The sequence below is a fragment of the Branchiostoma lanceolatum genome, chromosome 9 (assembly GCF_035083965.1).
Source record: "Branchiostoma lanceolatum isolate klBraLanc5 chromosome 9, klBraLanc5.hap2, whole genome shotgun sequence".
Lineage (NCBI taxonomy): Eukaryota > Metazoa > Chordata > Leptocardii > Amphioxiformes > Branchiostomatidae > Branchiostoma > Branchiostoma lanceolatum.
In genome coordinates, this window is record NC_089730.1 from 2165006 (window position 1) to 2178639 (window position 13634).

Consider the following 13634-nt stretch of genomic DNA (forward strand, 5'->3'; position numbering starts at 1 on the left):
GCTCTAATGTGTAAACCCATCCTTGGTAAACCACAGGGTTCAATTTTAATCAATTACAAAAGACACGGAAGTTGTTGCTTTCACAGTCAGTTAAAAAATTAACTATAACAAACTACATATATCCCTAATGTTTGTTAGTCAACTCACACGTACAGCATTGACAACAATGCTAATTTTAATTTCGTTACACTGTGACCAAACTTTCATGCAATGATGTCCCTAGACCTTGCACAAAGAAGTTGCATTATTCTGAAACGGTAATGGAAATTCAGTGTCTGACCTACTATGTCCGACCCGTGTCACATGCCAGAAATCAATCTGCCTGTGTTATCCGGATAGTCGACGCGACAAAGTGGCGTCACGTCTGTCAATCACAGCGATGGCGCCGGGCATTGTCATTGGTCGGAAGATTTTCCGCTCGTGCCGAACGTCCCAAATCTGTGTAGCCTAGCCTGGTCACAGTCTCTAGGGTCGGCTTAGTTGTGTTTTACCGGGCCAGTCAGTTTCTGATGGCCTTTCTACCTCTGGCTGTCATCCTCTAACTTCCGCTACACCCTACTCCGCTGCCTTCCTACTTTCCGCCGCCCCTAGACCCGAACTAATTAATCCAATGCCGTAAACAACACCCCGAGCGGCCTAAGCTGTCTGGGCGGGTGAGGGTCACTCACAGTGCCGTAGAGATATCGGGGAGGCACCGAGGGTATGGATTCCAGGCTAGTGTAGCCTTGTTAAATCTCCAAGTAGACGTATACATGTCCTTTTCCTGAGAACCGAACTTTTTGTGATGACTGTGCCGCTGGGGGTAGTAATAATCAACGAGATATGTTCAGAAATTCTTCAAAACATCTGTAGAATTAAAAGTTGAAGAAAACATGTTTGTGTGCAAGCGTGTTTGTCAATGGGCTCTCCCTTTTCAAAGAATGGACTAACCCCCCAGTAAAAGTTTTTAGCCTTTCCCGCGTGGTTCGCGATCGGTCGGCAAATGTCCGTCTAAATCAACATGTAATCGGCAAGATTTGTACTGCGAGTTTGTGCTTTCTTTCCATCTACTTTGTTCTATGGGAGCTTGATCGCGCAACGGACATGTGTTCCAAGCACATTTCATTTATGCAAGACGGAAAATTAGACGGGCTTTTGCTGCATCAAAGACGTTGTCTCCTGTGTCCTGTGTCAATTTCCGGCCCGGCGGGTCGCACAGTCAGCGTCACACGGGGGGTGGCATATTTCACAAACACCATAAACCTGAATACAATGCAACACAACACACCATTTCCCTTGCACGTTTACGACAAGCATGTTCGTGCAGGAGGTCTATCCTCTTGTCCCTTTGATGTCGACCAAACGTGCGGTGACACGAATGCTTCTACCAAGGCGCAACCAAAGAAATAAATGTTTAGTGTATAAATAAATGTTTATTGTACAAACAAATGAATACATTTTCCTACATGTATTTGTTATGGTCGCCAGGTCTTACAAACACCATGAGCACCGCATGAAAATGGTGACACCAGCCACGGTGCCACTTCTTAGTGTTCGGTAGTCTCTAATGGGACTGCAGCAGGACTCTACGAGCACTGACCTCCATGGAAGGTTCGTAGAGGAGCTCTAGGGAGTTCCTTCATAGGCTATGGAAGTGAACCATGTATTGCATTCATTGTGCGTGGGGCCGCCAAGTTGTGTTTATCTTTCGGTAAAGCCCTCCATGGAGGACTGATTTTTTTTCAAGGTGACATTAACCAAGTATTGCATTCATTGTGCGTGGAGCCGCCAAGATATTTATCGGTCTGAAAAGCCCCTCCATGGAGGAGTAAATTTCTATTTTTGTCAAGGTGACGTGAACCATGTATTGCATTCATTGTGCGTGGAGCCGCCAAGTCCTGTTTATCGTTCTGTAAAGCCCCTCCATGGAGGAGTAATTTCTATCATTTTCAAGCTGACGTAAAACAAAAGGTATACACATTTTCTTGAGGGTGACGCAAACCATGCGTCTGCATTCATTGTGCGTGGAGCGAGCATGATGAAGCCCGTTATGAACGTATATACATGTACATGCGGAGTATTTGTTTTTTTCTTGAGGGTGACGTTGACCATGAGTCTGCATTCATTGTGCGTAGAGCTAGCTCTACGGAGCTGGAAAAATTGCCGAAGGCTTGTATCAATAGCTCCATGGAGCTAGCTCTATAGAGCTAAAAGGGATACAAACTTTCTTGAGGGAGACGTGAACTATGAGTCTGCACTCATTGTCCGTGGAGCCAGCTCTATGAAGCTTGTTTATCGTTAACCAGAGCGTATATCCATGGTGGAGTTACTGTATTAAAAAAATTTAAAAAAATTGTGGTGACGCGAACCATAAGTATGCATTCAAAGTGCGTAGAGCCAACTCTACGAAGCTGGAAAAAGAGCCAGCTCTACGAAGCTGGAAAAAGCTGCCGTGGATTGGACTAATAGCTCCATGGAGCTAGCTCTTTAGGGTGACGTGAACCATGTGTCTGCATTCATTGTGCTAGAACCAGCTCTATGAAGCTTGATTTTTTTTAGTTAGATTTTTTTTCAAGGTGACGTGAACCATGCATATGTATTTTTCTTGAAGGTGACGTGAACCATATAAATACATTCAGATAGCGTAGAGCTAGCTCCATGGAGGTGGAAAAAATTTGCCGCAGGGCTGTACTAATCAGCTCCATGGAGCCGATTAGTACAGACCCTTCTCACTCAGTTACCCTTCGAAACTCACGCATGAGGGAAATAATTTCAAAATCGTCAACTAGAGAGCTTTCTATTCTGGTCGGGAAATTTAGAGCACTGACGTCACATAATTCAATTATCAGGAAAGAGGGCGTCGGCACGGCATACGTTGCAATCGGTTGGAGATCCCAGAGCTATGACGTACTTATGTGAAACAACTTGAAGAATGAAGAAAGAACTTGACTTTGGGGTATATCAAGCATAGTGTAGAAGAACATCTCCTGGAAGGAACATCCCACAAAGGAACTGCTATATGGGGATTCCCCCCCCCCCCCCCCCCCATATCTCAAGTCATCGATGAGAGGAGACTACGTTTTGCTGGTCATTCCTGGAGGAGTAAGGAAGAGATCATCTGCGACGTCCTTTTGTGCGCACCAAAACATGGACATGCGAGTGTAGGCAGCCCTCGCACAACCTACATACAGCAGCTGTGTGAGGATGCAGGCTGCAATTTAGAAGAACTACCGAGAGCAATGGAGGACTGGAGGAGGAGGGTGATGCTCGTCCGTGATACTCTCACGACAAGATGATGATAGAAGAATTTCACATTTTTGGTCTAGCTTTCGTTCAAAACTTGACTGACCATCTTCCCCCGCCACGGCGACCGGACAGTGCAGGACGTGGTTGGAGTAGGACGCGAAGTAGGGCGCCAGCCTCACATCCAGCTCGAACGAGTGGATGATGTAATCTTTTCCATCGGGGTAGGTCTCCCGGAATAACTGTGTGGGCCAGAAGGATAGAAGTCTTGATACTTGATCTAAATATTTTACCCCATATGACAAAGATCATTAAAGTCCTAACTTTTGGTTCCAAGAATTTGAGTATTACTAATCATAACGGTCCATTCTTTAATGTCCTTAATTAAATGTTTTGACTAAATTAGAGGCAACTCATTGATTCAATATCATGTTTTAAGAAACAAAACAGCATGTACTTTTGATAATAAATAACACGATGTATACGGTAAATTAGCTGGTAGGTCAATCTGATCATGATAAGGAGCGTTTATAACGGTATAATGTGGAACATGGTACCAAAAGTCACTGAATTCAAGTCCCGAAAGAGAGAAAGAAAGACACCGAAACATTTCCATAACAGTCGTATTACTATTTCATTTCCCATGCTTTGTCCATCTTCAAAGGAAAATGTAATCCAATCATTTGATATGTCTACATCATAACACAGTTATTCACTTAGAAGTAAAAACTAAGAGTCAAACATTTACCACTTGCTTGGAAACCGAACTTCATTATTTGAGATGATTTCCCCATTTACTACTTTATGAATGAAGAAATATTTGTTGTTCTTCAACATGTTTGTTTACTTCATCACAAAGATGACTCTGTGGCCAAACCGTGAATTTTCTGAAGCTTTGTTTCAAAGAAGTAACGTTCACTTACCTGCACAGTTGATGCAACATTAGCTCCGCAGTCCAGAAGAATTTTCCGTGGACCATTCCTCTGTTGTGGTATCTGTGGTGGCCTACATCGAACAATAAGTGGTTAATAGAATCAAATGCTTCTTTTCAATCAAATTCAACGATGTCTTTAGTATAGTAATCATTTTACTCATATCAGTTCTTATTTGCAACGGTGAAAGCCAAATAAATTTTTGTAATGCTCAGAAAACACTGATACTACAGCAATATAATATTGTAAAAAGCTTTTGACGATAGTAGAATTTAGATTAGGAGAATTTTATTTTGAGTTGGGAAATCGTGTTGGCATTGGATTATGAATTTGAAGTTACACCACCACGGATGTAAATGCGACCTTTATTTGAAATTGTCTTTTTAGGAATATTCAGGAATGTATAACACTTCAGCACAAATGATGATGTGCAATATTTTGGAAACCGTGAAACGTAGATAACCATGGAGTGATTGCAAAAATACCCAAAAAGTTGAGCGGAATGAATTTTTATTGACACAGGCGTCGTTCTGCAAACATATGACGAACAAGCCCTTCTTGAGTTATTCCCTTTCAAATCTGAAGGAAAACCTACTCCTGCAGTTAGAAAAGTCACTAGGGGGCCAAAACCTATACCACATAGTACACTCTGTCCAAAGAGCTACCTACCACTAAAAATCAGGACCATAGCATGTTCAGAACACGAGATATCAAAACAGGAAGTTTCGTTGCAGGACCGTGACAAGCCGCTAGGGGACCAAAAATCTAATTATTTTCAGGTCTCATCAAGACCTACCCACCTACTAAATATCAAGACAATCTATCCAAGCCTTCTCGAGTTATGCTGTTCAATTACACACACACACAGTTACAGTGATAACAAAACGTGATATCTAACTACATCTAAATACTGATTAGTACATGAAGATTATATTTCTACTCTCCGTACTCTTTGTTTGATCTACTAAGTGGTAAACAGCGAACGAAGATAATATCAGGACGTCTACAAAAGGATTAATGCAGTCAAATTGAGTTCTGCTGTCAATATTGTTACAACACAACACAACACGACACGACACGACACAACACAAAATAGTAACGTTACTGTTGAGATTTTACTTGCAGAAAAGAATCGTCTACAGAAGAGCGAAGAGGCACATCGTGGCTGGGAGAAGGACAGATATTGACGGTGGCGCCGAAGTTGGGCAACAAGGACAGGCTATATCCCAGGATCACTCCGAACACGAGGAAGATCACTTTGCTCGCCGTGATGCCCTTGGTTATTCCCATTCTGCTGATCCCTGCTTGTACCGACTTTTCTTTACCCAACGTCCACTGGCCCACTTCAACTGAAAAATTTAAAAAAAAAAATTACAGTTGGACATAAAACCGTCAGTCCGTCAGTCCGTCAGTCCGTCAGTCAGTCAGTCAGTCAGTCAGTCAGTCAGTCAGTCAGTCAGTCAGTCAGTCAGTCAGTCAGTCAGTCAGTCAGCCAGCCAGCCAGCCAGCCAAGCAGCCAGCCAGCTGTTTACGTAAACGACAAATAAAAGTATTTATCAAGATACACAAACTAGAAAAGCAACATTTGCGAGCAAATACAGCCTATTTCACCCATATCCCTCCCCATGCAAAAATGGCCTGTTCCAAAGTCATACCCGAGCAAAAGTGATCTATTGCAAAGTCATCCCATCCCGAAATGTACGTAGCTCCCCCAATGTGTCCTCCTATGCGGGAATGGACTCCGCATACTCCCCATACATACATTAATGGACCATCCAAAGAAAAAACTTATACAGTGCAGGCAACTTTCTTTCTTTCTTTATTTCGGGTATAAAAACAAACCCATAGGAACACAATACATATTTAAAAGAGCTATAGACTTAACACAAACACCAAATGACATACAAACACAAAGTGGTTTAAACCAAAAATAGATGCACAATAGGCCGTACACATTACGGAAATATGAGTTCCTGTAGTCAGAGTCCACATTGAAACAGTCCCGTGTCCATTTGTACATAGCTAAGACCCTCTTCCAAGCAACCAACTGTTTACCCAACTAGCAATCACTTTTTGCTGTCCCAAGAGGGCATTCACTCCACACTCGATATCAGAGATCGATTGATAGCACCCAGCAAATATTTCATTTAGCCAGGGCTATTTGCCGGCACCATTACCCTGGGCTTCTTCTGTTTGAGTTTGCTACATCTCGCGGTAACATTGAAAAGTTACTCCAAAAATGAAAATAAGTTTTTTAAAAAGCCACTGTTTCTCTTGTCATTCATTCTTGTATCTAGTTGTACCTAGCAACCACCTGTCCTCAGCAATCACCTTTGTTCAGTCCATTAGTTAGTTGTTTAGGACAGGTAAAAAAACTGAATCGCACAAGTCCAAAGCGAATCGAAAGAATTCTATAGGCAAGAATGGACTCTTCCAGCAGCATTACCATGTAGAATGGACAAGTCCTTTGTTGTCAAACAAAAATATAACGTGAACATTGTCCACAGAAATATGATAGTAAGCATTCAATATAAACATTCCTACTACACTCTACAACACATCTTGTGATCGTCACGGGACTTGAAAGAACATACCTGCTCTATATCTTCGAAAATGCAGCATTTCCTAATAAAGAGCAAGTTTCCTTCACGCCATAACACGAACAGACAGTGAACGTCATCTGTAATCACCGGGAAACCGTTTTGGTTTACGTACTGCAATCTGACCGCCTGTTCAAACTGAGTACATGTCTGTCTGGTCGTGTAATCTATCCATTCTCGTGTCCCACTTAATGTATCATTTATGAGCTTTTTCGCCCCATAGGTATGTTATGATACGTGCTTTACATGGGCGCGTTTATACTGAAGCTATAGGAAATGCGCCAAGCAAGGTCATTATCTTCGCCGAGTACTTGTACTCGGAGAAGATTATGTTTTCGGTTGAAAAATCTGTTGGGTGGGTCTGAATGTATGTCAGGAGCATAACTCAAGAAAACTTTAATGAATCTTTATGATTTTTGGTAGGTGTGTAGTGGTTGTGTAAAGGAAGGTCAAGTTCAAAAATGGTTTACCTTGCGTTTTTCAATAGTACTGCAGCGGACTTTGCATTTTTGTGTGTTTGCATGTAGGCAAAAAAAGTGACGGAAACGTTGATGAATCTTCATGATTTTTTGCAGGTGTGTAGATGTTGTAGAAACGGAGGTCAAGTTCAAAAATGGTTCCCCTGGTATTTTCCGTCGGTACTACAGCGGGCTTTGTGTGGATGTGAATTTTCTTGTGGACAACATAACTCAAGAAGCTGTTGATGGATCTGTATGATATTTAGTGGATGGGTAGGATTTACAAAAAGGAAGGTCAAGTTCGATAATGGGCCTTCTAGCGGGTACCAAAGGTACTGCAGCAGAGCTTCAAAATTTAGGGGCATATTTTCTGAAAGTGCTATGGTCATGATTTTTGTGTGGTAGATAGTTCATGCCACAGAAAGTAAGTTCTGTAAATTTTGGCCCCCTAGCGGCTTGTTAAGAACTGCAGTGGGTGTTTTTGTTTTGACATTCGGACATGAATAACTTGAGAAGGGGTCGACAGATCGTCGTGATGTTTGGTATGTAGAGAGCTCGGATGGCGCTTAACATTATCAATGACTAATTATGCAAATAAGGAGCTAATTTGCATAATTAGTAAGGAAAGTTTTTTAACCCACTGCCTTTCAATGGGACATGGGACAGTGTCAGGTCATGTAAACAGATAGCCTTGCATAAACGTACATGTAGGTCAAATAAATAAACTATTCTCCAAGCAGAGGTGTGGGTCCTGCTGGTTTTTGACGCATTCAGTTTAAGCATTTTTGTTCAACACGGTTGGCGACATACCGAAATAGGGACAAAATAGAAAGCCTGACTAAAAACACCTAAAACGTGCCAGATTTATTCTATTCATATGTATTGACTGTACTATTTCATCATCACTTTCAACTTTCAACACTGCCATATCGAACCTTTGTGGCCCATATAATATCAACATACTCACATTTTTTCATGACCGGTTATAACATATATCAGCACACTCTACACATATACTAATCCTGTACCACCAAATGATTTTTAACCCTATCTAGACTGGACTCATTCGCCCAATCATAACGTCCAAATGGTATGGTGCATGATCAAATTTGCAGGGGGTGATAAGCACGTAAATATTCATCACTTTCCATAATAAGCCTTGATTATTTGGCGAAGATAATGTGTTCGTGGAACTCTAGTTCATTCTATGTTAAGAACATCTAACCTAGATCATATAAAACTGCCAGCCACTACAGTCTCTGTTTATGGCAATTACAAGCTGCAATTATATTAGCTACGCCCCACAATAGGCACTTTCCAACTGTAAGCGCACGACCGCACCACCCAAAATGCCGGCGGGCTGTGTACGTCCGACCTCGCGCGCAGCTGCCGAACCTTACCTGCAAATTTAACGTTGTTGACGCTTGAGATCAGTTGGGTTGGCTAAAAGGGACTTTCCCACCAAATAAACACACGTTCATGCAGCCATTTATTTTAGACTGCACACTCGGAGTATACATGAATAAATACATGAATAAGACCTTATCTATCATTTTGTGCTTCTATCAAACTACATTTCACAAACCGCTAATATACGGAAGGACGAGTATGTCATCGTCAACCAAGGAAATTATCAAATTTTGGTTTCAGGCCATTAGAAGTCAGTAATGTTGTAGAAACATTGCCCAAAAAATCGCACGAAAGCATGGTCATCACTAGTTGGATATCTTCGTCTAAATGGCAATTCCGGCATCAATGTGGAAGGTAGACTGGCTACACATCGTTATGGCTTACCTGAGGCTTCCGTTGTCGTATCGTCTTCCTCGGAACATTTGACACTGTTCGAAGTAAAAAGAGACTGTTTGATGTGTTCACAATTTAGTTATTCTAACTGTACGTGTGGGTGGATACCGCGCAGGTGTAGCCCACTTGGTTCCAGGGGTGGTGATGCGTTTACTTTTAAGTGTTGAGTAGTGTCGTTTGATTTTGCAGGATAATGGAATTTTATGTGCGTTAAGTTAGGAGAAAAAATGGCGCGAAGCTGAAATTTACCACAATGGAATTATGGTACTGTCTAATTAATTGTGCCTGTGATGCGCACCCTCCTCAGCAAGCACGACTTGCTCGGTACGCTACCTCCCGCGTTGGCCCTGTTATTCCAAGCCGGTATTCTGGCTTCTGGCGACGTTACTGGTAGTTGCTCATGTATGACTGATGACCTTGCCTTATTTGGCACAAACAGTCGTTATTTTGTTCTGAACCCAAAGTAGCGATGTAAGACGTAACCTGATTGGCTGGTAGCTTCCCAGCGACCTTTGAGGTTTTGCACAAGATGAGCTTGTGCAAAGCCTCTGATTGGCTGAAATCTGTTTTGGTGGTGACGTCGCCAGAAGCCAGAATACCGGCTTGAAATAGCAGGGCCGATGCGGGAGGTAACGTACCGAGCGAGTCGGGCCTGCTGAGGAGGGTGGTGATGCGAGGTTTCCTGCGCCGGCCCTGCAGGAAGAAGAGCCCGCGCCTTCGATCATGCAGCTCATGTCATTGGTTCAGGTGTCGCTGCTACACTGGAACAGTGACTTCGTGTTGTTGCTTGTTGCTAACTGAAACAAAAATTGGTTCTACGTCATATCAGGCAGACAAAAATGTCCTTGAGTGTGCTAAGCCCTCATATAGCTGAATAGACTTAATGACAACCCATTTAATGCTGTGGCTTAGCATAATTCAGATTTGGAAAATATTTACTTATAGTCAACCAAGTGGTTGCTGGATTTAAACCCCGCCAAACCTGAAGAAATGTAAAGAGTATTCGCCATGTTCTTCTAACAACTGCTGTAGTTACCTGAGATAACATGATCAGACAATAAAATGGCGGGTCGGATTCAAGGTATCCAACTACAACGCCACTTGTACTGTAGTGACCAGACAAACACAGAGACAGACACAGATCACACAGATACAGATCACACACACACAATCAGACACACGCACACACACACACACACACACACACACACACACACACACGCACACACAGACACACACAAACACACACACACATACAAACACACACACAAAGCTACAGCTGTTATACAATTTCTTTAATTGTCATGAATATTAATATTATTCAAATGCAAGCGTCGGACAATCAACAAGACTGTACGTAAGACTAATGATGGGGAATTTCACCTGCTGCTGAAAGGAACCACGGTCAACCACCCCCTAAGAACAACAACAATCGCTGTACAAGGCATTCTATACGAGTCTCTATCCAGAAAATGCCAACTGAAGCTATTTAGCTACACATGTGTGTTTCTGTCAGTAGATAGATATTTAAGATAAATCTACCTCAATCAGGGTTCAATTCTTTAAGCAAATATACGTCTGGAGGGTTGTGGCGTTTTCTGACGGGTGGCAGGGATAGATGTCCGTTAGAGCTAGAGAGGCCAAGCCGTATAACAATGTTTAACATCCTTCCACCCAAAGATCTGCTTGGAGATGGGGTATGTTCTGGGTGACTCGCACTGCACGAAATGGCCTTCTGACGTATCCGGACAGTAGAAACGGGATCCGGAACCTCAGATTCATGAGAATCCGGACGGTTACGGGGGCCGTATTGTACTTAACCAACAAATTTACCTACATTAACCTTTACATGCAAGTGATACCTTGATGTGGTATACCATTAATTAATTAGAAAAAATTAAGGTATATTTGAGTTATTTTAGTACAATACGGACCCCGTATCCGTCCGGATTCTCATGGATCTGAGGTTCCGGATGCCGTTTCTCCTGTACGGATATGTCAGGATCCGAGGCCATTTCGTGCCATGATGCGCCCTGATACTTTGATTTTGTGACGTCATGTCCCCGGGACGAACTCTGCTCGGACACTTTTTACTTTTATTTTCTAGGCCCTCTGTTAGTTCGATTTCCCTCTCACAGAAATCGGAAAACTGTCACATCTTATTTGTCTGCATTTAGCAGGATTTTGCATGCGATTGCGTTGTTTAGACGAGATCTTGTAATAACTATTTGTAATTGTGATATTTCATAAATAGACGGGTGAACCTTTCGTCACTGATTTTGTTTCCTGTAATATGCATCAAAGTCTTAGAAACATCAGCAAAATAACATTAACATTAATATTCAAACAGCCAGCTTAAGACAATCAACGCAATCCCGAGGACCAAATTTCTTTGACTGTTTGTTGCATACTACAAGGAAACAACTACAGAAGCACGTTCCCGACGAGCAAAGAAGCAAACGCCATTTCTGCCTGAAACAGTCAAACAGGACATTGAAATTACTCCGGAATCTCTGATTTTCAGACCACAACAATTTAATTTCTTGCTTCTATGACCTTTTCAAGTAAATAAGCGTATCAGGAGGTCTGAAAACGTTACATTTTTATCTCCATGAAAAAAGGCTTTTTCATGGAGATACTGTTTTGCTTGCGTTTGGTGTTTGTGTGTATGTATGTGTCACCGGACACTTAAAGTCACCATAACTGTAGAACCTGTACATGGATTGTAATGATTTTTGGTATGTGGGTGGGTGTTAGAAGGAGGAAGGGCAAGGTCGATTTTGGGCCCCCTGGCATGTGTGACTGGAACTGCAATGGCGTATTTGTTAAAATCTTCAATGTAGAAGAACTGAAGAGTGGATCGGCAGATCGTCATGTTCTTTGGTACACAGGTAGGTTAGACCAAGTTGTACACACTTAAGTGCAAACTATGCAAATGAGACCGAATTTGCATAAGTAAGGAGGTAAATCGTTTGCATGGGTGTCGTCGGATGCTTAAAGTCAGCATAACTGTAGAACGTGTAGATGGATTGTAATGATATTTGGTATGTGCATGGGTATGCGCTGGGAGGAGAATGGCCAAGGTCGATTTTGGGCCCCCTGGTTTGTGTCCCTGGAACTGCAATGGCCTATTTGTAAAAATGTTCTAAAGGGGTATAACTGAAGAGAGGAACAACAGATTTTCATGTTATTTGGTACGCAGGTAGGTTGGACAGAGATGTACACACTGAAGTGCAAATCATGCAAAGTTAGTGTGTTTGCGTACGTGTGCAGGATTTTGCATGCGATTGCGTTGTTTAGACGAGATCTTGTAATAAATATTTGTAATTGTGATATTTCATAAATAGACGGGTGAACCTTTCGTCACTGATTTTGTTTCCTGTAATGTGCATCAAAGTCTTAGAAACATCAGCAAAATAACATTAACATTAATATTCAAACAGCCAGCTTAAGACAATCAACGCAATCCCGAGGACCAAATTTCTTTGACTGTTTGTTGCATACTACAAGGAAACAACTACAGAAGCACGTTCCCGACGAGCAAAGAAGCAAACGCCATTTCTGCCTGAAACAGTCAAACAGGACATTGAAACTACTCCGGAATCTCTGATTTTCAGACCACAACAATTTAATTTCTTGCTTCTATGACCTTTTCAAGTAAATAAGCGTATCAGGAGGTCTGAAAACGTTACATTTTTATCTCCATGAAAAAAGGCTTTTTCATGGAGATACTGTTTTGCTTGCGTTTGGTGTTTGTGTGTATGTATGTGTCACCGGACACTTAAAGTCACCATAACTGTAGAACCTGTACATGGATTGTAATGATTTTTGGTATGTGGGTGGGTGTTAGAAGGAGGAAGGGCAAGGTCGATTTTGGGCCCCCTGGCATGTGTGACTGGAACTGCAATGGCGTATTTGTTAAAATCTTCAATGTAGAAGAACTGAAGAGTGGATCGGCAGATCGTCATGTTCTTTGGTACACAGGTAGGTTAGACCAAGTTGTACACACTTAAGTGCAAACTATGCAAATGAGACCGAATTTGCATAAGTAAGGAGGTAAATCGTTTGCATGGGTGTCGTCGGATGCTTAAAGTCAGCATAACTGTAGAACGTGTAGATGGATTGTAATGATATTTGGTATGTGCATGGGTATGCGCTGGGAGGAGAATGGCCAAGGTCGATTTTGGGCCCCCTGGTTTGTGTCCCTGGAACTGCAATGGCCTATTTGTAAAAATGTTCTAAAGGGGTATAACTGAAGAGAGGAACAACAGATTTTCATGTTATTTGGTACGCAGGTAGGTTGGACAGAGATGTACACACTGAAGTGCAAATCATGCAAAGTTAGTGTGTTTGCGTACGTGTGCGCGTGTGTGTATGAATTGGTCACCGTGTGTGTATGTATGTGTCACCGAATGCGTAAAATCAGCATAACTATAGAATGTGTAGATGAATTGTTATGATATTTGTTATGTGGGTAGGTGTGGGGAGGAGAAAGGTCAAGGTCGATTTTGGGTCCTCTGGTATGTGTCACTGGAACTGTAATGGCGTATTTGTCAAAATCTTCAAAGGAGAATAACTGAAGAAAGGAGCGACAGATTTTCATGTTATTTACTTGGCAG